The following is a 26263-nucleotide window of genomic DNA, read 5'->3' as shown; positions in this document are numbered from 1 at the left end:
AAATGAATATTGTAAGGCCTATTTTAGCGGTAACGTGACAGGGTCGAGATCCTCCTGGCGCTGCTGGATTGTTTTTTTCCTTGTCTGTCTGTCTGCCTTTGTCGTATCGAGAAAAGAAGCAGAATTAATTGTGTAAATATATTATGTATGTGAAATGATGTATTGTTTAATGATATTAGACATATACAATAGATATAGATGACCACTTCCCTCTTGTAAATAAATACTTCTGTGAACAAAGTATAATTATTTGATGTCATGTGTAACAAGGCCCATTGTCCAGACTTCCATTTCCTTATTCTAAATGCAGTCTGTGACGGTTTTTTGGTCTTATTTCTCATATTTTCCCCAAAACATGACTAAGTAGTAGAGGACGATATGGCAATATATCAGGTGTTATAATTATAAGTGTAGTGAACCTCTGCTGAAGACGAGGTTCAAGGTAAACTCTTTTAACGATGGTAGTGTGGTCCGATATAAAGTTTGTTTCTGGCCTTACGACTATTTCCTGGTCACAAGTACAAAACACAATGCAAATGAACGAACGCAATAAAATATGCTTATATTGTGACTCTGGTTTCCCTGACCTTGGGTCCACCGACTCTCCTCCACTCTCTCTCTCTCTCTGATTCTGGAAGTGAGCACCAGGCTTTTATACATAGTTGGGAGTTTCGGCTGCCTCCCCTAATTACCGTATTAGCACTTGCAGGACTGACCTGCGCTGGCCTGCTTAAGTCATTTGTCAATGAGAGCTGTCAATCTTCATCCTAAACAAGAGCTCAAGCAAAGGTCAAACAGGTGGCCTTCAGTGAGGTCCTTGTGTCTTCACGAGACACCTACAATCCTCCTCCGGCTGGGAAACTTAAAGTGCTAGAGGGACCTCCCTTAAGGTATCACACCTATCACGTACATACAAGTACATGATTTATATATATATATATATATATATATATATATATATATAAGAAAAAAAAAAAAAAAAAAGGCCTAAAATACAAACATGTTCCACAATAATTGACAATAGTTCCAATACAGTACTAGACACCATACACATGGTCCGCCCGTCTTGCATTACACAGATACTGTGCATCTTCAGCTTGTCGCGTGCTTCCTGCGGGTCACGTCCTCCTGTGTGTTACTTGGTGCACTCAGCAGTAATTCCAGTGTCTGGTGCACTCGGGAGGGACTTCATCTCACCCTCAGGAGCTCACTGGTCCTAACAGCGACCAAGTAGTACTCACTGTCTTGGAAGTGACTGTTCCTGGTGGAGGCGCCTACTGACAGGCGGATGGGGATCATCTGCCGGGTCACTTCGCGTCCAGAGGGCCTTCCACTGCTGCAGGAGAGGTCATAAATTCTCTCCCTGCTGAGCACCAAGGTGGGGCAACCCGGCTTTTTGCGGGAGGCTCCTGGTATGCGCCGAGATGTGTTGCGTCGTGCCTTCCACAGGACTGTGTACATCCTAGGAAGGGCCAGGACCTGTATGCTTTCTTCATTACTTTGAGGTCCGCACTTGTCGTTCTCGGTTCGTTGATCTATGCCGTCCCTGTGTTCAGGCCAGCGTCTCTTTTCCACTATCCCGCGGCGACCAAAAGACGACGAAGCTACAATGGGCCTACAGGGCGCCTCCTCCGACAGCAGTCGTACTCGCACCACCGGCGATCCTGTGCGTCGGTGCGGCGTCGTGGCGATTTCTGCGGCCAGGATGGAACATTTCGATGTCGGAGACTTGGTTTGCACACCTGTAAGGGCGTTGAGTATTTGAGTGTGGATGCAGGTGTCCTGCGAACCGATGCTGCCTGCTGGAGATGGCAATTGTGGCAGTCCTGATGAAAAGCAACCCTCTACGGCTGGGTAGGTGTGCTCCAGCCGAACACTCAGAGCCGTAAGTGATTCGTGCGGCGGCAGATGAAGCTGGGGCCGGGGCAGCACTGTCGCCTGAGAGAGATCGCTGTCGGGTGATGGAGCAGCTTTCACGTAGAGGTCGCCATCTCCGTCGTCGATGTCGATGATAAAATATAGTGTTAACCCTGTCTTGTACGTCGTTGCAGACCTCTTTTGCCTCCTCATCCTCTGTAGGGTGCTGTAGGCCACGGGGAGTCAGCGTCACCCCACAGAGTGCTGAGGCCTCGTCTACTTATGGAGATCGTCTGTGCGGGAATATATACGGGATTGCGAGTACTAACGGGCTGCTCTTGACAATCCTCCGGCCGTAGCTGAAGTGGCTTAGAATCACTGGTCTGCTATTGGTAGGTCGAGGGTGCAGGAGGAACATCCATGGCCACTGACACCTGACGATGAAGCTGCTTGGGTGCGGGCATTACCTGCAATTAACAAGCTGTAAGAACTGCTTTCATGGTGATGATGAGTTGTGACACTCACGCTGGCCTGTTCCGGTGGTAGGGCATGCTTACTACCGGGAAGTAGGCACAGCAGGGCTTGATTTGTTCCTGAAGGGCCTGTATCTGGGTTTGCTGGGCCTGTATCTGGGTTTGCTGGGCCTATATCTGGGTTTGCCGGGCCTGTTCTTACGCACCAGGGTGCCCAGCCACAGCAGTAACCTCCAGGTTATGCTACATACTACACCAAATAAAACATAATTTTGTGTTGCATAAAATCACTGGCATTGCACTATATTTAGGCATTCCATTGCTTCTGTTGATATAAACTGATAAGGAATAGCCATCGCTATACTCAAAGCTATATGTCTCTGAAGATTCTCAGTTCTAATTCTAATTCACGTCGTTTGAATCACATCCTTAACAACTGTAAAAATAATGTTGATAGAAAGTGAAACTAAATACATAATACACATCAGTTAACTATTAGGAGGAAAATTACTGATTACGTTAAGATCCATTCACATTTTTTTCCTACAAACTCTAGTAAAAGACGTCTCCAACAGTGTTTACAGATCTCAGAAATAGGTGCATACCCATACATATACAGTTGCCTGCACTTATACCTGGTACACCCTGTTTTCAGTGAAGTAGAAGTGTCAACTATATGTTTGAAAGGACAGGAACTCAAAATCAAAATAAAATAAAATGAAATCATTAAAACATTGTGCTCAAAATGCATCTTTGTTAACTCATTACTCGCATACAAAATATGGGTATAATTAAGTTGTATAGAATGTTAGCCTTTACAATGTCCTAGCTAGATATGTGTATTTCCTTGTCACGAGGGACTTGCTCTTTTCTCCTGACTGACATGGTCACTGGGGGGAAGGGAGAAAAAGTGAAAGTCAAACACCATATGAAGACGTAATTTGTCAACCTGAAGAACTGGATACCCTAATCCAATGGAACTGTCAGGGAATTCACGCAAAATGGGAAGAACTACAGCATGTGATAGCTTTATGTAATCCGGTATGTGTATTACTACAAGAGATTATGAACAGGGAAAATCGTCCAATTTCCCTAAGAGAGGGAAAATCGTCCAATTTCCCTGAGAGGATTCGAAGTCCAAGCCCATTATGGGACCTTTGATAATGGACCTCATGGAGGAGTAGCAGTGATGGTACGTCAGGATATTCCATTCCAGGCCATTCTCCTGCAGACGACACTACAGGTGAAGGCTGTGGGAATAGGTTTGACATGACCTTACACTGTTGCAGCCATCTACCACATAATCTCAACATAGATGATTTGGAAGATTTACTTGGGCAGCTGCCTCATCCATTTCTACTCTTGGAAGATTTCAATAGTCAGCATCAACTTTGGGGAGAGTCTTTGTGCAACCCTCGAGGAAGGGCCTTTGAGTCCTTGTTCCCAAGAATAGATGCGGTTTTACTGAACAGTAACACGCCCACACATTTCGAAATTCAAACTGCGTATTCTCCAATACTGACCTGTCAACTGGTTCACCTGTTGACAGGTCATGGAAGACTTACATAGAAGCGACCACTTTCCAATACCTTTCATGGAGGTGTATGGTATTCCAGCCAATGGAGTGAAGAGATGGTGACTTGAACATGCGGGCTGGAATCTTTTTAGATCAACTGCAGTATTACAAGGATCTGTGAATGATTTCCTGTGTGTTCATGATGCTGTTAATCACTTCACATAACGAATTCACCTTGCAGCAGAAGCATCCATTCCCAAAAGTAGCAGGCGTAGCATCGACCCCTGATACCATAGTGGTCTGATGAATGCCAACAAGTTGTTAGAGCAAGAAAAGCTGCATTGAGGGAGTTGAAACGATGCCCCAGTGACGTAACCTTGATCCTTTATAAAAAGACCCAAACCAAGGCCAGGTGAATGCTAAAGAAGGCTAGATGGACGTCATGGAGACAGTATGTCACCTCAATTAACTCTGGGACCTCCTTAGCATGGGCATGGGACAAGGTGTGTAAGATCGCTGGAGAGAACACATCCATGTTACCACCTGCTTTGAAGATGGATGGCATAATCCTCACATACAAAAAAATGTTGCAAATGGACTAGGTAAATTCATGGCAGAGATTTCCTCTGGAGCATCTTACGCTGCCTGATTCTCCACTCTCCTGGCTGAACAGGAACAACACCCAATGTCGTTCTCCAGTAGGACTGCAGCAAAACTTCCATACAACTTGCCATTTTTGCGCAAAGAGATGGACTCTGCTTTGCAGCTTTGCTGTAAGACTGCCCCAGGAAGTGATGATATCTCACTTACCGGAAAGCTCATAAAAGTTCTTGTTGGACCTATTCAGTAGGATCTATAGGGAGGGAACATTGCCATCCACATGGAAATAGGCTATAATCTTTCCTGTCTCTAGACCTGGGAAAGATGCTTCCACACCAGGGAATTACAGACCGATTTCTCTGACCAGCTGCATCTGCAAACTGATAGAGAAAATGGTAAACTTCAGGTTGACATGGCTGCTAGAATAGGAAAACATATTGACCCCATATCATTTTAGGTTTAGTAAATTGAGATCAACTACAGATGCACAGCGACGTCACATGTTAGCAGCCTTCTTTGACCTTGAAAACGCTTACGATACTACTTGGAAGCATGATGGCATACTCATAAAACTGTATGACATTGGTTTAAGAGGAGCATTACCTACCTTCATACAAAGCTTCCTTGCTAACAGGAAGTTTCGAGTGAGGGCGGGAAACAGTTTCTCTAACCTGGAAGATTAGCTGGAAGGGGTCCCACAAGGGAGTATCTTAAGTATAACCCTGTTTACCATTGCTATAAATGACACCGTAAAGGTCATTCCAAGTGCTGTCTCACATAATCTGTATGTGGATGACTTTACACTGTCCTGCTCAGGAGGAAGCTTACAAGGTGTGCAAGGACACATGCTTGGCTATGTACACCAATCTTGGGGTGCAGATCGCACAACGCTTCTGTAGCTTTATGAATGCTTATTCGTAGTAAATGTGACTATGACTGTGAGGCTTATTCATCTACAACTCCTACTGTTCTCTGGATGTTGTACTCGGTTCATAATGAAGCTATCAAAATCTGTACAGATTTCAGGTCTTCACTCATGGAGTCCCAGTATGCTGAGTTTGGAGAACCACCTCTTTCATTACACCAGGACTACATGAACTTGATGTACTACATGAGACTATAAAGGATTTCAGGATCTCCTAAATCCTTTCAGGATAGCCAATCCTGTGGTAGAATGACGAATCTTGTGGAAGAGTTTAATTTAAATCTAACTAAGGTTCTGGCTGTTGGAACTCCCCAATTCCCCCCTTGGACCAATCAAGTCGAGCTGGATTTGGTTGGAATTGGGAAAGGGGAGAGATCTGAAGCAGAAGTCAGAGAGAGATTTCTTCAACATATTTCTAAATAACAAGGATCAGATGCAATATATAGAGAAAGATCGAAATCTGAAAATCGTGTGGGCTTTGCAGCAGTGAGAGGAAGGAAGACTACATTTGGTAGTCTTTCTCTTGCAGCCTCACTCTCCACTGCAGAGTTACATACCATTTTTGCAGCAGTCAAGATGAGTAGATATCTTAAGAACCATTCTATTTTAATATATTGTGACTCTTGTAGTACCTTGCCAGCAATCAAGAGTTTAAACTCATCACATCCAGTGATGAGGGAGTTCAAATTTGGCTTGCACTGATGTCAGCAGGTAAAAAGATGTAGGGTTCCAGCTTATGTTGGTATCAGTGGTAATGAACAAGCTGATCAGAAGGCCAAGGCAACTGCCGCTCAGCCCTGTGATGCTTGTTTTCCTCTCCCACACATTGACTTACAACCCAGCATCAGGAGTTGTCTTCACAATAAATAGAGGGAGAGATCATATACCTGACCTTGGCAGTTGGGTGTATCAGAAATATGTGCTACATTCTCAACTTGTCTCCCCCATATACACTGAAAAGTATTTGGGGGAGGATTGTGACATAGGTCTTATTAGTTTCATTAGGGAGACCAATATTTTCAATAAAAATTAATTATGCATAATGTTTATGCAATAATTTTATACATTTAGATCATAATACTTATGCTTTGATTTTTAATATGATATTGTTATTTATAAAACATTTATTGATAGATTTTAATATATTTTAACGTTTCAACCTAAGAAGGTATTCGCCGCTAATAACCTTAGCTGTTGACATGGCAGATGATTTTAAATAATCAATCAATCCCCCTTTGGTACTGGAGAACACAACCAAACTTCCACACTGGGGGAGGGGGGGGGGGGGGGTAGAGGACAGAAAACTGCCAATACTATCTCTTTACTATAGCTGTTAGGTTGATACCAAAAGTTAAAAGTTTTTGATCCCTTCAGGACTACAGCCACGGGCTAAGGGTTTGGACATGGACGGATGCTATCCCAGCTACCCCTTTTGCTCAAGGAGGAGGGGCGACCCATGGCCATTCTACGACAAACTCGACTCTGAACAATGGAACCTCTGCTAATGACAGACCCAGAAGACTTCTTTACAAAATCCCAGCTGAGAATGCAAGGTTCACAAATATTTAATGTTTGAATGAAAATCAATCGCCATTGAACTTGAACCCCTTTTTCATAAAAAAAAAAAAAATCGTTGATGGATTTGTAGTACATTATAACTCCCAGATTAATTATTTAAGATGACGCGAATTCATGATCTCAGAGTTAAAGTAACTATTCCTATTGATCCAAAGGGAAATAACCTTTCACAGGGATTTGAAGACGATGGAAGAAAGTGAAATTAACATTAAATGTATAACCAAGAAGGACGAAAATGTGCGAACGAAAACTGGGCTGTGGTTTTTTACTTTTGCTTTGAATAAAATCCCTTAGTATGTTAATGTTGGATACGAACGTGTCCAAGTAAGCCCTTACATTCAAAAGCATTGTAATACATGTCAAAAATTCGGACACGCCTTATTAAGTTATTAAAGAAGACTCACTTGTGCTGAGGCTCACAATACCATCACATGCACTAGTCATATTTTTTTTTTTTTTTTTACTAATTGTGGAGGTCCCCATCGGTCAAGCTCTGGTGAGTGCAACAGCCTGAAGGAAACAGTAGCATATATGAGAAAACATGAAGTTAGTTATACTGAAGCTAAGAGGAAAGTGGAAAGTTTGCCACACAAACTCGATACTCCCTATGTTGTAGCAGTAACTAATATCAACCCCTACTGTAAGTAATGTCAGTCAACAACTTGCAGCTAAAGAGAAAGACATTGCTGAACTTGAACAAAATGTCAAAGAATTAAACATTAAAGTATATCAGCTAAATTGGTTGATCAAATGGCTGCATAAACATCCAAACCATCCCGAGGGAGGTCCCCGGGGAGCGAGGGGGAGGTGGCGCCTCCCTCAGAAAAAAAAACAAAAAAAACTGGCGGACAAGGCACTTCCAAACCCCATAAAATGTAATCTTTGCATCGACCATTAAACAGTGAAACTGTCGAATTCTTAGAGCTAGATTAAATCTTAAATTATTAGCCTTCTTCTATGCTACCGATATTATAGTTTTCTAAGAAACGCACTTAACACACCTCGAGGTCGTTCCGCTTAGGAACTACCAATTATGTCGGAAGAACCGTGAGGGTAGGAGTGGTGGCGTAGTTATCATATACATCCACGAAAACTCCCTTTTACTTAAGTGACTATTGATTCTACTTTGGCGTTTGTCACACGCAAAGTAAAAATTAACAGTACATATCTGACTGTAGGTTCAGTTTATTGTCCACCTGATAATGTGATAATTTATGATGAACTCTTTGCTCTTCAGAATAGTCTGTTACAGAATATATAAATTTTAGGTGATTTTAATGTTCATCATACATTATGGAGTTTCCTCCGGGTGGATGCTAGAGGTGAGCAAGTAGTTAAGTTGATTAATGATTTTGATCTGGTCCTTCTAAACGATGGTAGTTCGACGCGGGGGGACGATAATACCGGTAATTTGAGCTTTATTAACTTATCACTAGTCTTCATTAATAGCAGCCAAATGCGTGTGGCACAATATTGATAACTCGTTGGGATGCGATGACCTTCCTATTTATATTGAATAGTCATACGACACAAGAACGCCTTCAGCACCTAGATTTAACGTAACAAGAACAGACTGGGTTACCTTCATTTTTTGTTGGAGAAGCCACTGATGATAAAGTAAACAATGCTCAGAATTCGATTTTAGGTGCAGCAATGATATCCATTCCTAACACTTCATCAGATAGCATTAAGCATAGAGTTTCATGGTGGACACCAGATTTGCCCCAGGCCCCGTTAAGATATGATGTGAAAAGCCTCTGCATCATGTTGCCTGAGTAAGTTGCTAGAAGTATACAATGAAATTTGGAAAAGCCAGACTTTTCCAAACTCATGGCACTTCGCCTACATCCTTTCCAAATTGAAAGAACTCTTGATCAGCTTGATGAGGCATTTGCCAAAAAGCTCATTTCAGTATTCTTAGATATAGAAAAAGCCTACATGACATGGCTATATGGTCTACTTAGAAAACTTTATGGTTCTAGATTATATGGAACCTTGCCTTGTTTTATTCAAGATTTTATTTCTGACAGAACTTTTGCCGTCAAATTGGTTTCTGACAATGTCACTTTTTAGTACATTTGTGTCTATGCAAACGGGGTCCCACAAGGAAGTGTCTCTTGTGACCAACATTATTTTCATGTATGCTAAATGCCATCTTACCAGCTCCTCGCTAAAATCTTGAGTACTCTCTGTACATCAATCATTGATTGTGCATTTTGGCACTCCAACAATTATGCAGAGAATCCTTAGCAAATCGCTTCCAACTAGCACTAGCATCCAACTAGCACTATTACGATTTATATTAAAAACCCTCCAGTAGGGTTTTAAGTTTTCCACAAGAAAGAGTATTGCGGTATTTTTTTCACACAGGAAGAACTGAACAAAACTGAATGACCTTATCTAGATTAAAACAATAAATAGGATCCATTGGTTTAATGACCACATGTTGCTGGTTGATAGCCAAGATATCCAACTAAAGTGAAAGTTTCAAAGGCAGCACGGCCTGGTACTTGAGCTCTGTTCGGCCGCCGCGTCGCTTACAGGTTTTATTTTCTTATTCTATTTACTTTATTTATTTTTTCTTTTACTTTTAGTCGTTCTCTTGAGATATATAAAGATAGGGGAGGCATCTTGTGTTTATATAATGAATATAATTTTACATTTATGTTTTTTTTATTCTTGCTATTTCCCTTATGTTTGTTCGTTCGTTTGTTTTTTAACTACACTTAATCTTGGAAAATAAATGAAATATGATCTGTGTTATATATTCTTTGAATCTACATGAGTATTTTTTTTTTCCTGACATGTCGGGTTTGTCAGGGGGCGCGGCCATACGGCTTGGTGTAGTGAACGGTTCACCATTTTTTACATTGTATCATTAAGTATAACGTGATGCACAAGATATTCGAAAAAGAAGTCGGGGTTTCCTACGACTGAGTAAGTTATCATTCCCGTGTCACAATCTACACACGATTTCTTCGTCCTTCGCCGAGATCGTGTTTCACAGAAATGTCAAATAGATCAAATGTATCCAATAACGAAATTTAACGTACAAAGTTTGGAATATGAATAGTGTATCATTGATGTGTATATATATACGAAATATTAATGTATCCACACGCACTTACGAACACACATGCTGCTGTGTGGAGTAAAAAAAATAATAAGATCGTATTTTCTAGCTTCGATATTTTCGTTACCAGAGGTGATCGCTGTTTTACTCATCAACCTGCATAGGGGAAGGCCGCCACCATCCGAGTATCTGCGAGACAGTAGAAAACGTAGGTGATGTGTTGTGTGTATAAACGTATGCATGCGTGTCAGTCTGTGTGTAAAAGAAAGTATATCTATGCTATACAAAAATTTTATGATGACTTTCATCTTTATTAGAATTTGTCAAAGAGTAGTATTCCAGTGTAGACATTTCAAATATTTGTGTCAATTTTAATACTTGAGAAATAAGATAAAAATTAAGTAAACCTATTTAGTGTGTAGATCTTATTCATTATTTATTTCCACTGATCCTATTTCATATATTTTTTCCAGTTTGAGTATAGTTTAAGTTACTAAAAAAAAATATTTCATAAGATAAATAACAAGAATAAGAAAAAAACAAAAATGCAAAATTATATTTATTATATACACACAAGATGCCTCCCTTCTCTGTTTACATCTTAAGAGATTGTTGGGTCTGTCCATGATCTCCCCATATTTACCACCCATAAAACCAGAACGAATAAAAGTAAAAGAAAATAACCAATAACAAAAAGAATAAAAAAAAGAAAACCTGTGGGCGTCGTACATAGACGTAGCGGGAGGATGTCCACTTCCCCCGCACCATATCTAGCGGGCCTTCCTCTTGGAGGGGCGGCAGTTGGCTGACCTCCCTCATCCGCCTGATTTTATCGACGGTAGACGTGTCCTTCAGAAGGGCCAGTCTATTGTCCCGGAGGGAGATAGGTTCGCGTTGGTTGGTCTTTTCTCCGGTTGGTTTGTCAGTAAAGTTGCTGGAGTCACGTGATACGGTCTTCATTTCCTTCTTTTTTGTCTGAACAAGTTGGAATCCCTCGTCATCAGCATCCGGGTCCCCAGGGGAATCCTTATTGTTCATGTCCATATGCTCAGTGATATCAATCCTCCCCATAGGGTGGAGGGTCGAGGGGATGGTAGTTGGCACTACGGGGGCCCCGAGCATGTCCCCCTCCCCCTCCATGATGGGACGGCGAGGAGGTGGTTGTCCGCCTCTAAGGTGATTAGTTCCCTGCGGCAGGGCACGGGGAGGGTGCGAGCGCCAGGTCAAGTGCTGTCAGACACACTCCCCAGGGCTCACCAATGGTCGTTCGTACGGCACCCTGTTACTCTGGCATGATCAGTATTCGTAATTATTACTAAACACTTCTTTTTATACATACCTTGACCATTATATCCGACAGAAATTGGTAAATGTACAACCACAGACACTCTGGGTAAGGACAACCTATGTGGGGGAGGAGGGGTTAACACAGTAGGAATCCTGACTTGGCTTAAAACTGTGTTCTGTAGATTAAGTTAAGTAAGTTTATTTACCACCCTGGCTATCTGATCAGGCGTGGGCAATCATGATTACAGTTTTATATACATCTGACACAGTACAGTAGTCTGTGACTATTGTAATTGTACATGGTAATATAGAAACATGTCATACATCATACAAAAATAATACGTTGATATGATCTTGCCGTGTTTACATAACACTGTGTTTTTTTTGTTTACGGCAGTTTTACATAGTAAATTTAGGATATATTACGAGTATATCTTCCAATGTATCAGATGAAATTAAATATTCACATAGTTCTTTATACCTCATGTTAGGTGGTCTGAAAGGCTGTATCACATGACATTCCGAGATATAATGCTCAAGCGTTCGCTTGTTTTCTTCGTTACACAGTCTACATTTAGATTCATCTGCACTTCTTGCACCGTGCAGTTGCCAATACATTCTGTAACCTAAACGTATTCTGGCAATAACCACATCACATTGTCAGGTTTGACTTCGGTGCCACCCATAGGAAGGCTTGCTATCTCTATACTGATCGTAGTGCCTTATGGTACAGCTTTCAGGCCTTTGAGTGTTTGTCAGATCTAGTAGTTCTTCCTTATGAGAACTTTTCAATATATGTGCAACCCCAGCAAGAGGCATCCCAAGATCTATGTTCACAGTATCTTTGCTACAGGCTTCCTTCGCCAATTTTTCGACGTGGTCGTGCTTGCTTATGCTAACATGAGATGGTATCCATACAAATTGAATGTTAAAATTGCGGTGTATTGCACAAGTTACGTTACGCTTAATGCAACTCACAATTTCCTCATCGCCACCTGCTTTGAAAGAATTTAGTGTCCGAAGAGCACTATGAGAGTCATAGAAAACTACTCCAGAGCCCCGAGACATTACGAATTTTGTTGCAAGGAGTATACCTGCAAGCTCCGTTTGTGTAGTGCTGGTCCAATTTTGCACTCTCATATTAACTTGATGTTTTAGTAGGCCATTTTTGTATACAGTACAAGCACAACCAGCTTTGTATCCAGACTGGACGGATCCGTCAACGTAACACTCGTATACATCATCGCCCATAGACTATGTGTGTTCCTTCACCGTTGCTAATGCAATTTGTTGTAACACGCAGTTATGTACACTATGTACTAATTGGGACATTGAGCTTTGTAATGTTCATGGAGATTTTGTGTATTAGAGAGCGCGCGTGTGTGTGATTAGTCACGTCTGCTTGCGTGATTTTATGCTGCATTTGTTTTGGGAAGTCTGAAAGATATAAGGGTTCCCTCAGAGCTTTGACCCCAAATATAGTTGAAATGAATATTATTCTATCAGAGATGGATGATAGGTTAAGTTCCGACCTCATGTTTACTATTCTTGCTGTTCTCGGGGCCCCAGGATAATCCTCATGGCTTCATTTTGTACTACCTCCAAGCTATTTATTTCTGATTCCTTACACAGCAACAAGTGCAGTGCATGGTAGTCTACAACTGATCTTATAAAAGCCAAGTAAAACAGTCTAGCGAGCTTAACATTGATGCCATGTTCTCTTCCAACAAAAACTTTCAACGGTTTCAGTCTCTCCCAGAGTCTCTTTTTCAGGGAAAGGATCAGGTCTGCATCATTTATGTTCACCCCGAGATATTTATATATATGACACATGTCAAGCTCTTGGTCACCTATGCGAAAAGTGGGTAGGGGTATGATACATGGATTGAGAGCCATTGTTTTCTCAGTGGAGATAACTAATCCACACTCATGAGCCCTAGTTGTGAGTTTGTCGAGAATTATTTGCATCCTCTCTTGTGATGATGCTTTGACACATATGTCATCAGCATAGCATATAATGGATTCACCATCCCCAAGTAGAATATCTGCCACCAGCTTGTGCATGAGGACATTGAACAACATAGAGCTGAGAACTCCTCCCTGTGGCGTCCAAAGTTCAAAAGATTGTGTGGTGGAACTTCTCACTCCCATGAACAAGACACTTGCAGATCTGTTCGAAAGATACATTCTAATCCAGCTCAATAATTTACCCCGGATGCCAAAGCTTACTATTTTTTCTAGGATAATTTCTCTGTTTGCAATGTCAAAAGCTGACTTAAGGTCAAGAAAAACACTGTGCTTCCCTGGATTAGAGTTTGAGTAGTACTCTGCAAAGCAATGTTGTGTGCTACGTCCCGTTATGAATCCGTACAGTCTGTGAGATAATTTACCTTGCAACCTGTACCTGAGTCTGTTCATAATTATTCTTTCTAGAACTTCGCATACACATGAGGTTAGTGAGATTGGGCGGTATTTATCAGTGTTTGGTTTCGGTATAGGGATGATTAGACTGCGCGTCCAGAGGCCAGGCAGAATACCTTGTGACAAACTTAACCTGCACAGGTGCAAAAGGGGATTACCAGGTACCTGAGCTATAGGGCGGAGGACACTATAGGTAATTCCATATTCACCTGGTGCAGATGCTTTTCCTTTGAACAGTGCATTGTTCAGCTCCCACTCAGTAATCTCAGCAAAGTCTGAAGGGTCTGTCTCAGAACATCCAATCTCAATGGCAAATTTACGTGCAATTTTAGACTGACTAAGGTGGTTCTGAATATTTGTGGGAAGTGAGGTCAAATTGAACGCTCCAGCCCATTGAATAAGGAGCATGTCTGCTTAGGCAAGAGGACTATGGAACTGCGGGGTGTTAGTTCGTTTGCTTGAGAGTCGATTATTTTTTTTCCAGACCTCAGACATTGAGGTGTTATTGTTAATGCTTTGTAGGAACTGTTCAAAGTGTTCTTTTCTGAAATAAGTTTTTAAATTCCGTAGATTTTTGTTAGCCTTAAGACACTGAATAAGGTTGTCACGTGTATTGTCCTGCTTGTAGGTATCACAAAGCTCCTGAACTCGCTTTTGTTCCCTTAATAGTGCAGGGTCACTGACCCACTTAGGTTGTTTTAGGCGTTGTGAATTGTTGCTCTTTAAGGTTTTCTTTGGACAGACGCAGGTGTTGTAGTAATCAGTGACAACTTTCATCATGTCCATGGAGAATTTATCAACACTCATTACTGTGTAATCGTTATACCAGTCATAAATACGTGATTTAAAGTGGGGCTCAAGGTAAGGAGGAATATAAATTTTAAGCCTATTTGTTTTTGCAGATAGACTATTATCAACAGCGTATCTCGTTACTATTGCAAAGTGGTCACTGATTAGCTCTGTTACAAGCATGCTTCTGACGATTCCATGCACAAGATCCCTTCCTATTACACAATCAAGCTTGCCCCCCGCCCCGTGAGTTTCCCTGTCTGTATCATATACGGTCATAGATCTATTGTTCACAAAATTTCGGAACTCTTCGCCATTTTCATTGCATTGACTGTCTCCAAATGTATAATGTCTAGCATTAAAATCCCCCATGCATATTGTGCCGTGATTCTGAAAGTTGGGCAGTGAATCAGTTTGAAACTTTCTACACCTTGCGTATACATTGTACAGAGAGAAAAACCCAGAGGCTGTTCGGATATGTAAATGCTGATATTGCACTTTATTGTCATCAGACTTCTACACCAACTTATGCGGTATGGTGTCACTGACATAAGTCAATATGTCATCCCTTTGTTCGTATAGGAGTGGTACCCTCTAATTCTAGGGGAGGTTTTTATTTTAGTGGCTGATGTGAAGGGCTCTTGTAGACAGATAACGTCAACATTATGGTTATGAATGTAGTAGAGCAAGTCATTAATTATACGGTTGACACCACGTATATTCCATGAGAGAAACGTAATTATTTATTTGTCCCCCATCACACCCTATGATTAGCTGATTGGTTAAATTTGTGTTTGATGAAGCACTTTAGTTTGCATATTTCTTGTACAGCATTACATATCTGTGCTGCATCTTGTTTATTTACACCGATTCTGCGCGCTTTCCTCATATTGATAGTATACGTATAATCCGTACCTGATATAATTTTCTAAGTGATGTCCCATAGTTCGTCCGTTTCCTGCATATTTCCGTCGGCGTTGTTTTCACTGTCGTCACCATTTTTAGATGATTCGTCGAGGATATCTTGAGTAATGACATTATCACAGACCGCATTCGTATTTTCGACATCACTAACATCATTAGAAATCATATTTTCCCTGTCTACTACCCGATCAATTTTTATTTCCATAAACATTTTTCTCATTTCAACAAGCTCTTGCCTGATGCTTTCATTCCTATTTTCAATATTACTAACATCATTAGAAAGCACATTTTCCCTGTCTACTCCCCGATCACTTTTTATTTCAATAATATTTTTTTTCTCACTTCAGCGAGTTCTTGCCTGAAGCTTCTTATTTCCTCAATCACTTCCTTGTTTTGTTCATCACTAGTCACTCCTGTGGCACTGTTTCCTGAGATGGGGAATCCCCCTGGCAGTTGCAGGAATTCCTGTGGGTTGGTGACGTCACACGGCACTGTGTGGGGTGTGGCTGGGCTGGGCATCGCCACTCCGCGGTCGATGGGTACGGTCGGGGCCGCAGGGGGGGGGGGGGGGGGGGTGCACGCGGCGGTTTGTTGGGGCAGTTGCGGTGCCAGGTCGCCACGCCTTGCTCTCCGCACCTGACGCACCTCTTCACGATGCTGATGCTGCCGGTGTCTCCGTTGTCATTGTCTTTTTCATTTTTATTTGCAGGACAGTCCTTCGTCCGGTGAGCTTCTGCGCAAACAGCACACGCTATTTCTTTCCTGCAGTATTTTGCTACGTGGCCGTAACCCTGGCACTTGTAGCAAACCACAACATCTGAGCTCCACGGTCGAATGGAGCTCGACTCTATGTATCGTCCAAAGAATTTGTGCTCTTTGGGTGGCGGATGTTCTCCACTCCATACAATGACGATTCTATTCAGGGCTTGTCCTTCCTTGTAGATCCTCCGAGCTTTAAAAACACCCGGAAGATGCAGTGCTTCTTCCTGTGCGCCTCCTCCGGAAACCTGGCAACCAGGTATTCCCCGTATTTTTTGCTTTTGGGTCTATAGTCGTCATTATTCTATAGAGAAATTCCTGCGAAAGTCCCATTAAGCGTGAGGGCCACGTATTTTTGTTGTTCCCTCTTTACATAGACATAACGAGAGGATGTCCATTTCCCCATCACCATGTCTAACGGGCTTTCCTCTTGGGGGGGGCGGCAGCTGGCGGACCTCCCTCATCCACTTGATTTTATCAGCTGTAGACGTGTCCTCCGGAAAGGCCAGTCTAATGTACTTCTCCTTTGGGGCGATGGGTTCACGTTGTTTAGTCGTTGCTCCGGTTGCATTATTGGTCATGTTGCTGGTGTAGTGTTGCGACGTGGTCTTCACTGTCTTCCTCCTCTTCTGAATGAGTTGGAATCCCTCGTCATCCACATCGGGGTCGACAGGCGAATCCACACCGTTTATTTCCCTATGTTCAGTGAAATCAATCCCTCCCATAGGGTGGGGGGATGAGGGGGTGGTAGATGGCAATGCGGGGGCCCCGAGCACGTCCCCCTCCCCCTCCATGATGGGACAGCGAGGAGAGCGAGGAGGTGGTTGTCCACTTCTGCGGTGATTAATTCCCTGCGGTCGGGCGCGGGGAGGGTGCGAGCGCCAGGTAGATTATAATGAAAATGGGTGGGTTTTCCCGTAGCCTTTTTAGAAGCGTGGCGCGTCGAGCCGTAGCTTTTCATTGTTGGCGTGCTTTCCGTCGAGTTTTTAGCTGATTTTAACGTTTTCTTTCGTTGTTTTATTATTGCATTATATTCACTGTATTTAAGCTTGTTTTACCCCATAATTTCCCTTATACACTTCATGTCCACCCTTGCTATCAGGACTATCAAATCAAGGGTATTGGTAAAGTTCTGACTAGCCATCTTTTAACCGGAAAACATATATGCATGTGGTAGAGCAAATAAATATAAGAAACTTATCTTCTATGAACTTCCGTCGCAAATCAGAAATAACTAAGCTATTGGACACGCAAGTGTCACAGAGCCCCATATCTCAAAATTTTAAAAATCGCCATCCGATATCCTTTCCTACTTTTTGTAAACAAAACAATGATGCCGTTTTATTTTGGTTCATTTATTATAATACTTTCATTTCGTAATTAGAAAAAATTCGCCTAAACTTACATGAAGGTGATCTTCTTTCTACATTAAAATATCTGACAATACACGAGTAATACCATCATAAAATCGAGTATTTACAGTAACTATGACATTTCTTACTCTGGGCAAATCGATGTGTCTGGTCCATATTACGGGTAAGAGGGAACTGAAGAATTGCGCGCGATTTTCAAAATCAACAATGTTACCGCATGAACTGCGCACGAAACTTTTTGAAACTTTTATTCTATACCACATGCGCGTGACATTTGTCACGAGAGCCAATAGCATTACAGGGAATGGTATAAACCAATCACAAGGCAAGGAAAACAAATATACCAAAACTCTATAGTAATGCGTAGGTTGTGACCTTATTAGAGTTCCAGAGAGCACACGTTGTTTTGCCAAGAGCGGTAAGTTGCCCGCATTGCGATTTACCTTCCAAATATCGTGAAGATAGACTTATGTGGTATTGTTGCAGATGGAAAAAATAGCAAAGACAAAACGGCGTAAAAGTTGCGTTTTCTCGACCAGCGATTACAAAGGCACGTTTCTGCAGGGGACACATTTGGAACCTTTTAAAGTAATTTTGTTTGTGAATCATTGGCTACAAAAAACATTGGGATCACGCACACATTATTAAATGTATTAGAATTTCTAAGCCAACTAGCGTAGATTGGAGGAGTTTTTGTTCTGAAGTAACCGAATATTAGTTACAAAATCAAAATTCAATAGGAGGTGCCGGTGTAATAGTTGAGATCGACGAGACGCTGCTCGAGCGCCGTAAGTATAATAGGGGCAGACAGTTGAGCCAGGTCCGGGGCGAAGCTAGAACTTCGCAAATCATAAAGAAGAAGAGCCAGGTGTGGGTCTTTGGGGGTATTGAGCGTGTGAGTAAAAGGAAATTCATTGTGCCATTGGTTGGCACTGACTGCAGTGCAGACACGCTCATACCCCTTATTAAGAAATATATAAACCCAGACAGTGTGATATACAGTGATGGATGGGCTGCCTACCGTAACCTACAACACCATGGTTACAAACATCTGAGTATTAATCATTCTGAGAACTTTGTAGACCCAGACCCACAAATACACAAACTATTGAAAGGTTGTGGAGGGACGTTAAAGAATAGGTCAAGCGGCCAGGTATTAGGGCCGAGTATATAACGCAATACCTGACCCGCTATTTATTCATCAAATTTCATGAAAAGGAATTGATTCATTCATTTTATTCACAAGCGGCAGAATTATACCCGCCGGAAGGCGGGAAAGAAAGAATTCTTCCGTCACCTCCCCCCCCCCCCCCCCCCAGTCCCTCTGGATGATAGTTCTTCAGAGAGCGATTAAAATCGGGAAAGAGGTCACACTTACCTGATTGCTTGTATGCATATGGTAAAATAAAACCTAATACAAAGCAAATACCTTTTTTTCGCGCACGTGAAGACATATTTTTTCTGAAATACCGATAATAAATTATTAATTAAGGACACCATGTATAACGACCAATTATTGACAACTTAGCGATTATGCGGTGTTACAGACTGAGAAATTCTAGCCAATGAAAACTTCAGACAATGACGTAAGAGTTTTCTGACCAATCAAAAACGTTTTTTCAGAAAGCCCTGCCCTCGCTCATGGAAAACGTTCAGTGTGTATCTGTCCGGTGGCCAAGGAAGTGTACGTGTGAAAAAAATTATAGAAGCCAGCAGAAATGTTTACAAATTGCGAAATACACGTATAACTGGAAATATTGCTACGCCGAGGACGTGTTATTGTAAAGCTTAATAACGGAGACGGGACGATATAAGATTAGTAAAATTTTATGTAACGTTTAACGAGAACCGGCGAAATCTACATACTTATTGCACGAAGTACATTTCAAGTAATAAGCCAATTAATGTAATAAAAATGCATACTTTTAATAGGATAATAATACATGCATTTTTAATACAAATTATTGTCGATTTGGCTATTGCAACCGACCGCAGTTGAATGGGTGTCGTCGCCGCGCGCGACGAAATCAGGCTAAAGCTTTCATATTTCCGCGGGACGAGCAATAAGGCTTAGCTGCGCGGCCTGAAGCCTCGCCACGGCCTCCGAAGTATTTTCGGCTCAGGCAAAGGTCAATAAGTTCCATCTTACATTTTAAGACAAGTATAAGTATTGAACGGTTACCATATTTGACGACAATCATCACGAAAGTTTGCAAGGTCTGTTACTAAAATGTGTTAAGTTTTTTGTTTGAGAATAAAATCCACGGAGACTGCGTGTGCCGTTGCGGCACACGCAGTCTCCGTGCACGACACGTAACTGTCGGTAGCGCTTTTTTTTTGTTTGTCTGCTTTGTATTTATAAACACAGTCAATAAAAATACCGTTGTTATTTGAGGAACTATTAATGAAGGCTTGTGTATAAATTTGAAACGGTCATCTGGAAACTTTCGAAACGCATTTTCATATTAAAAAATTGATTATGCCCAACCGTGATTTGATTCATTTGTATTGTGCGTCAATCAGGCAAAAATTAATCCCGGATTTAACCGCCGAATTGTTTAGTTTAGTCTTTTATTTACCACCCTAGCTAACTGCACAGGCGTGGGCAAGCTGTGGTACATTTAATGCATGGTCATAACATTACATAGTGTTACATTTTAATTTTAGCCTATAACATTGCTATGAGTACTTTTATCAGTTTAAGGAAAGGAACAATTGCACAGTCCTTTATCCACTCATCTGCCACGCCGGCATATAGCTTGGGCGTGGGAAAGCATTAATACATTTTATATTCGGTTATGTGATACTACATTCCAAATTTAGGATACAACATAAGTATATCTTCTAGGGCATCAGATGATATGAAGTAGTTACATAGTTCTCCGTACCTCATGCTAGGTGGCCTGAAAGGCTGTATCACATGGCACTCTGAGATATAATGTACAAGTGTTCGCTTATATTCTTCATTACATAGTTTACACTTAGTTTCTTCGACAGTACAAACTGTACTGACCTGCCAATACAATCTATATCCAAGCCTGATTCTTGCAGTCACAACATCACACTGTCTTGTTCTTGTTTTATATAAACCATAGATGAAGGAATCTTGCCTAAACTGGTCATAGTGCTTTATGCTACAGCTTTCAGGGCGCTGAGAATTAATCAACTCAGTCAAGTCCTCTCTGAAGGAGGCTTTAATGATGTAGAAAATCCTAGAAAGAGGTATCCCAAGACCTATGTCCACACTTTGTTTGTCACATGCTGACTTTGCTAGGCGATCAGCATGATCATGCCTAGGGATTCCAACATGCGATGGAATCCACACAAAACGTATATTATGGCCTCGTTCTTTTGCACGATACACGTTTATCCTGATGTCATTTGCAATATTTCCCGCACCTTTGTCTAGAGTGTTCAGAGCCTGGAGAGCACTCTGTGAATCGCAGAAAATGACCCCTGAGCCTTGTTTCAATAGAAATTCGGTGGCCATGAGTATTCCTGCCAACTCGGTTTGCATAGTGCTAGCCCAGTCATGAACCCTCCTACAATCCTGGTGCTGCAAAATATTGTTTTTATATACAACAAAAGCGCATCCTGCTCTGCACCCAAACAGCAAGGATCCGTCAGTGTAGCATTCATATACATTGGAAAGAGTGTCTAGATGCTCATTTATACTTGCAAGTGCATACTGTTTAAGTATAGCAGGGGGGGCACTGTCTTTTTTGGGGGCAGTCGTATAATATACACTTAGGTCCGACATTTTCCACGGTGGTACAGAACGTCCATGTAGGGTCTTAGTTATGGGAATGTTCAGCTGAGCTAAGTGTTTACACGTCACTTGTAACCATGGATTTGAGTATGAATCGGTGTTGTTATTCAAAGTTAGCTCTTCTATTCTGTGTTTTAGTTGTCTTTGGAACTCTGTACAATGGAGGGGTTCTCTAATTGATTTGACACTAAATGTGGTATTTATGTATAATATTCTTTCATAAACAGAAGGCAAATTAAGTTCTGTTCTCATATTCACAATCCTTGTTCTAGGGGCACCAAGAATGATCCTCATGGCTTCATTTTGTAGGTGAAACATGGTCCCCTTCCCCGTAGAGTTTCAGCAAACTCGATTTTAAGTTATTTTAGTGTTTTTCTTCTGTTTTTCTGTGTGTAAATCATGCTAATTCCCCCACTTAATACAGTGCGAAGCCGAATCTTGCACATTTTATCAACTTTGCCGTCGGGGAATACAAGTTCCGCTACTCATCAACGAGTCAAATGCGACGGAAAGCAACAGCATAGCAGCGTTAAACTACGAGGGGAGATTACACTCCAAAAATATGGTTTCAAAAATGGTATACATCTGTTTTATACATATAATATAGGTATATTATGCATATACCTTTACATAATTGTAAAGGAATAGTTTCCATTACGTTACACACACAAACAAAAAAACTTACTTTATTTTTGTTTCCCTTAGCATTCTCGTTCTCTATGCAATCCCGCTGAACACAGAAAACGTGTTATAATGTTGGTAATGCTCATGAAGGCTTGGACACTAACATCAATAGTACGTCAACATCAAAATCACTTGTAATAATACAGTGGTTGTTCTCTGCTCTAATTACTTTTATTATGCTTTTCATTCTATTAAAAGATTTTGGAAGCTCATTTTGATATTTTTTTCTTCTGACCGGTGGACACACTGATGACATCAAAGTGTGTGTGACATCAAAATACCATTAGCACGATTAAATCAACTCTAATAGCGACTTAGTAATTGTGTAAATTAAACATTCTGCCTTTGATAACCATATATTGAGATTGATTGATTATTTAAAATTATCTGCCGCGTCAACAGCTAAGGTCATTAGCCCATATATTGAGAGGAGGAGGCGTGGGGAAGGAAGGAGGGAGTGGACATTGCCACCAATCAGCGTATGGAATGACTGTTAAGTGAGTCCCGCATCGCGTGTGTGGGCTGCCGGGGTACCTGGGAGAGAGGGAGAGGGAGGGGGGTGCAAGGGATAGGAGAATATAATGAAGGATTATTCCCTTTCCTGTCCCATTTCCTTTCGCCTTTTCCTCCTTCCTCCCTTTCTCGCTCGTGATACTTTTCGTTAATATCATCATAATCATACTATACCGTGAATTCTTTAGAGGAAATCAAGGAAGTCGAAGTTGAATATAAAAAGAATTACAGTTTCCAAGCAGGCTTCACAAAATAGGTTCGATTTGTTTATTCGAGGAATTAATGCATGCCCTTGTCTTCTTCTTCTGCTGTTAGCCAGTCTGCAGCGTTGCATGTGTCGGTTATTATAGCGTGATCTTTTGTCAGGCAGTATGGACGGCACTTGCGCTCAAACACGATCAAGTTGCTTTGTATGACCACATATTTTATATTTTTTGTTCTTGTTTTTTCGAGAAACAGAATGGCATATTTGTCGTTTATCGAGTCATTTTAATTTGAACTTAAATCCTACTGAAAAGGCTAGACTATACTCACCAGATAATAGGCAATGTCGTGAGTGTAAGTGCATTTTTTATGTTTATAAAAGTTTTGATCTTATCTATAATTTGATTGCATATTTATGTGTAAATATGTATTTCATTAGTAATTACTACATAAAAATGCGTGAGGAATCAAAGTGTGATGTAGTTTTGTATGGGAGAAATTGCTGGATTTATTCAATTAAACGAGTGTCATGTATTATAGATCAGTTAATAGATTATTTCAGGTCATAACATGGGTAAATGTTCCATTTGATGTATAGGTCAATGTGCTTGAAGTGTTTAGTTGAAGGATTGGTCATGATGAGTTACTTATTTCAAGGTTAAATAAATATGCATTTTTTGATGATCCGTGAAACGACTTTTCAATGCCTATTTCAGTTGTTATGCACTTGTTAACTTGTATTTACTCATCGTTTTATCCGGACATATATTTCTAGTATAGCTTACCCTCCCCTTGTTAATAGTTACCAAGGCAGAGCTGGCTAAACTACTTTTGTTTTGCCTGTATTGCACTTTGATAAAGCTTGTTTATCTGTTGGCAAGGTTTCGTCAAACCCAGTGAACATATCTTCGCATTTTACTATTTTTTTTATCCGGATGGTTTACTTAGAACTTCTGTGCATGCATTATTTTATTATTAATTTGATGTTTTATTCACTCACTACGCTAGTAGCAGCTGACAGTACAATATTTTCTGTGTATTTCCTTTTACATGTTTTACCAAGGTAAGAGCCTTTTGCCATATCATGTAAGAGATTTTAATAGTGCTCTCTAGGTCATATTTTATGACATTACTCTCTTGATACCATCCCGCTGTTTTTTATAGATAGACCGAGGCCTGTTCGATTCTTGTAATTCAAGTTTGCCATTGGTTTTATTGTCCACTGTTGTGTTGATTTCTTACTACTAGGTTTGTTTTGTTGCACATTCACTTTATCTGACCATACACTCTCCCAACGTTTATCAAACTTCCTTCTAACCCAAAAGCTGACTTTACAATACTTACCTGATGTAGAAGATACCGTGCAGACCTATATCTCTGACGTCATACAATTATTGTTCTGACTTAATGTGATTATCCTGAGCCTCTCCGCTACTGTGGAGTAGGAAACGGGTCTTCTAGTATGCCTAATAAAGGGGAACCTGAGCCATAACTTCTGAACTTCCAAGGAACTTGTCAAACATAGAGCTACCATGGAGTGTGTATTATTATGGAAAATCATTTTGAATTATTATGTAAGTTATTATAAAAACATTGGAATTTGTGTTGTTATACTGTATAAGGAACATGTTTTCATTTTGAAAACTATATGATTCTGTGATACTGAGATGCAAAGGAAAGTTTGTAGAATTTAAGTTCTGATGATACGTTGTGTAGATTTTGGAAGCATTGCGCACTGATAATTTATTTTGTCATCTAGAAGCGTTGTTTATAATTTGGAATGACCAAGCACATTACCGGATCCTCAATATACAACGTTTAGATTTTTCCGAAATTTGATCTGTAAATATCAGGTTGGAACATTATTTGAATATATTTTAATATTGAGTGTATGATTGATAAAACTGAAAAGTTTGGTATAGTCTGAATCCGTAATTTAGTATAAAAGGACGGGCAGGTGAGGAGTTTCTCTAGGAGAGGAGTCTTGGTAGAAGGTACGTCGTGCCCTGGATAACGCAACGTTGAGAACATGACGAGGGTAGCCCAGTTTCGAGAACGAACGCAGGAAGTCGATTTCTCCATCCAGGTATTAGTTGTCACAGATGCGGAGGGCTCGAAGAAACAGCGAGATGGCAACACCTCTCTTTACATGGAGAGGATGGTATGAGAAGTGTATGTACATACCACTATGCATAGGAGTCCTGTATATGAAGAAGGAGAAGTGGTATGCAGAGCGACGAACTAGTCGAAAGGGAGCTTGTTGTCAACCTCCCATTCCACCTTGAAATGGATGGAAGGAGAGAGAGAGTTAAGCTGCGTCAGGAAATCCGAGAACTGGGCATGGTCATGAGGCCAGAAAGCAAAGACGTCGCCGACATATCTCAGCCAAACCAACGGACGAAGGGAGATGGAAGGGAGAAGCTCAGACTCGAATTCCATGTATAGGTTTGCCAAATTTGGAGACAGGGGAGAGCCTATGGCAACATCGAACGTCTGAGAGTAGAAGCGAGCCTCAAAGGAAAAGGTTTTAGACTCCACACAGACGAATCAGCTGGAGGAAAACGTCGGTGAGCAGAGTGAGACGAGGATCCTCTGTGGGGAGCCTCTTCTAAAGGAAAGTGAGGACATTATCCCTGGTGAACAGGGAGTCGACATCCAGGCTCATCATGATTGCCGGCGAGATACCACGGACACGGGAGATAAAGTCCTAAGGGTGGCAGAGGTGAGCAGAAGAAAAGGTGCCAAGAAGGGGAGGAGAGACTTCGCCAGCCAGGCCGCAAGAGGGTGCGTTACAGATCCCCGGGAGGAGATGATTGGGTGCAGAGGCACGGCCGGTTTATGGGTTTTAGGAAGCCTGTAGAAATAAAGGAGTCGTGGGTTGATGACCTTGAACCTCTGGTAGAGATTCGCCGCCGGAAAGCAGGCTGCTATCTCTTTCAGGCGACGGTGGAAGGTAGCAGCAATGCATTCACGGGGGTCGCTGGTCATGGGTGCTTAGCTAGAGGAGTCATTCAACAGGTTCCGGGCCTTCAACAGGTAGGAGGCACGGTCGAGGACTACCACCGAGTTGCCTTTGTCAGAAGGCAAAATGATGACATCTTCTCTACGCAGGCTTTGAAGGCCCTCACCCCCTAGAGGTAGGTAGTGTGTGTTTGTTGAGTGGTGTGTACTTGAATTTGAAAAAAGGCAACTTGTATATAAGGTATGGGTGGGTATAGGGAGGGCAATAGTTATTCTGGCACTAATAGGCACACTTACTTTTAATAGCAGCGAGGTGGTAGGTAGAACTGCGACTTCATTGCTCTACTGACAAGGATTTGCGAAGACTTGGCGAGGTAGGTGATCCGGATTGGCGAGAATTGCGGCATAGAGTGCGGGAACATATCGTCAGCGACTTCGTCAGGAGGGGAGCACAGGCGTGAGTGGTCAGCACGAAGTAGTAGGACACATATGATACGGGTAAGCGTAGATCAGAAGAGGACTTAGTAACGATGGCTGGCAGGGTCTTAAGGGAGGCT

Source organism: Penaeus chinensis, chromosome 5 (genome assembly GCF_019202785.1).
Source record: "Penaeus chinensis breed Huanghai No. 1 chromosome 5, ASM1920278v2, whole genome shotgun sequence".
Taxonomy (NCBI): domain Eukaryota; kingdom Metazoa; phylum Arthropoda; class Malacostraca; order Decapoda; family Penaeidae; genus Penaeus; species Penaeus chinensis.
Note: the sequence above shows the minus strand (reverse complement) of the source record.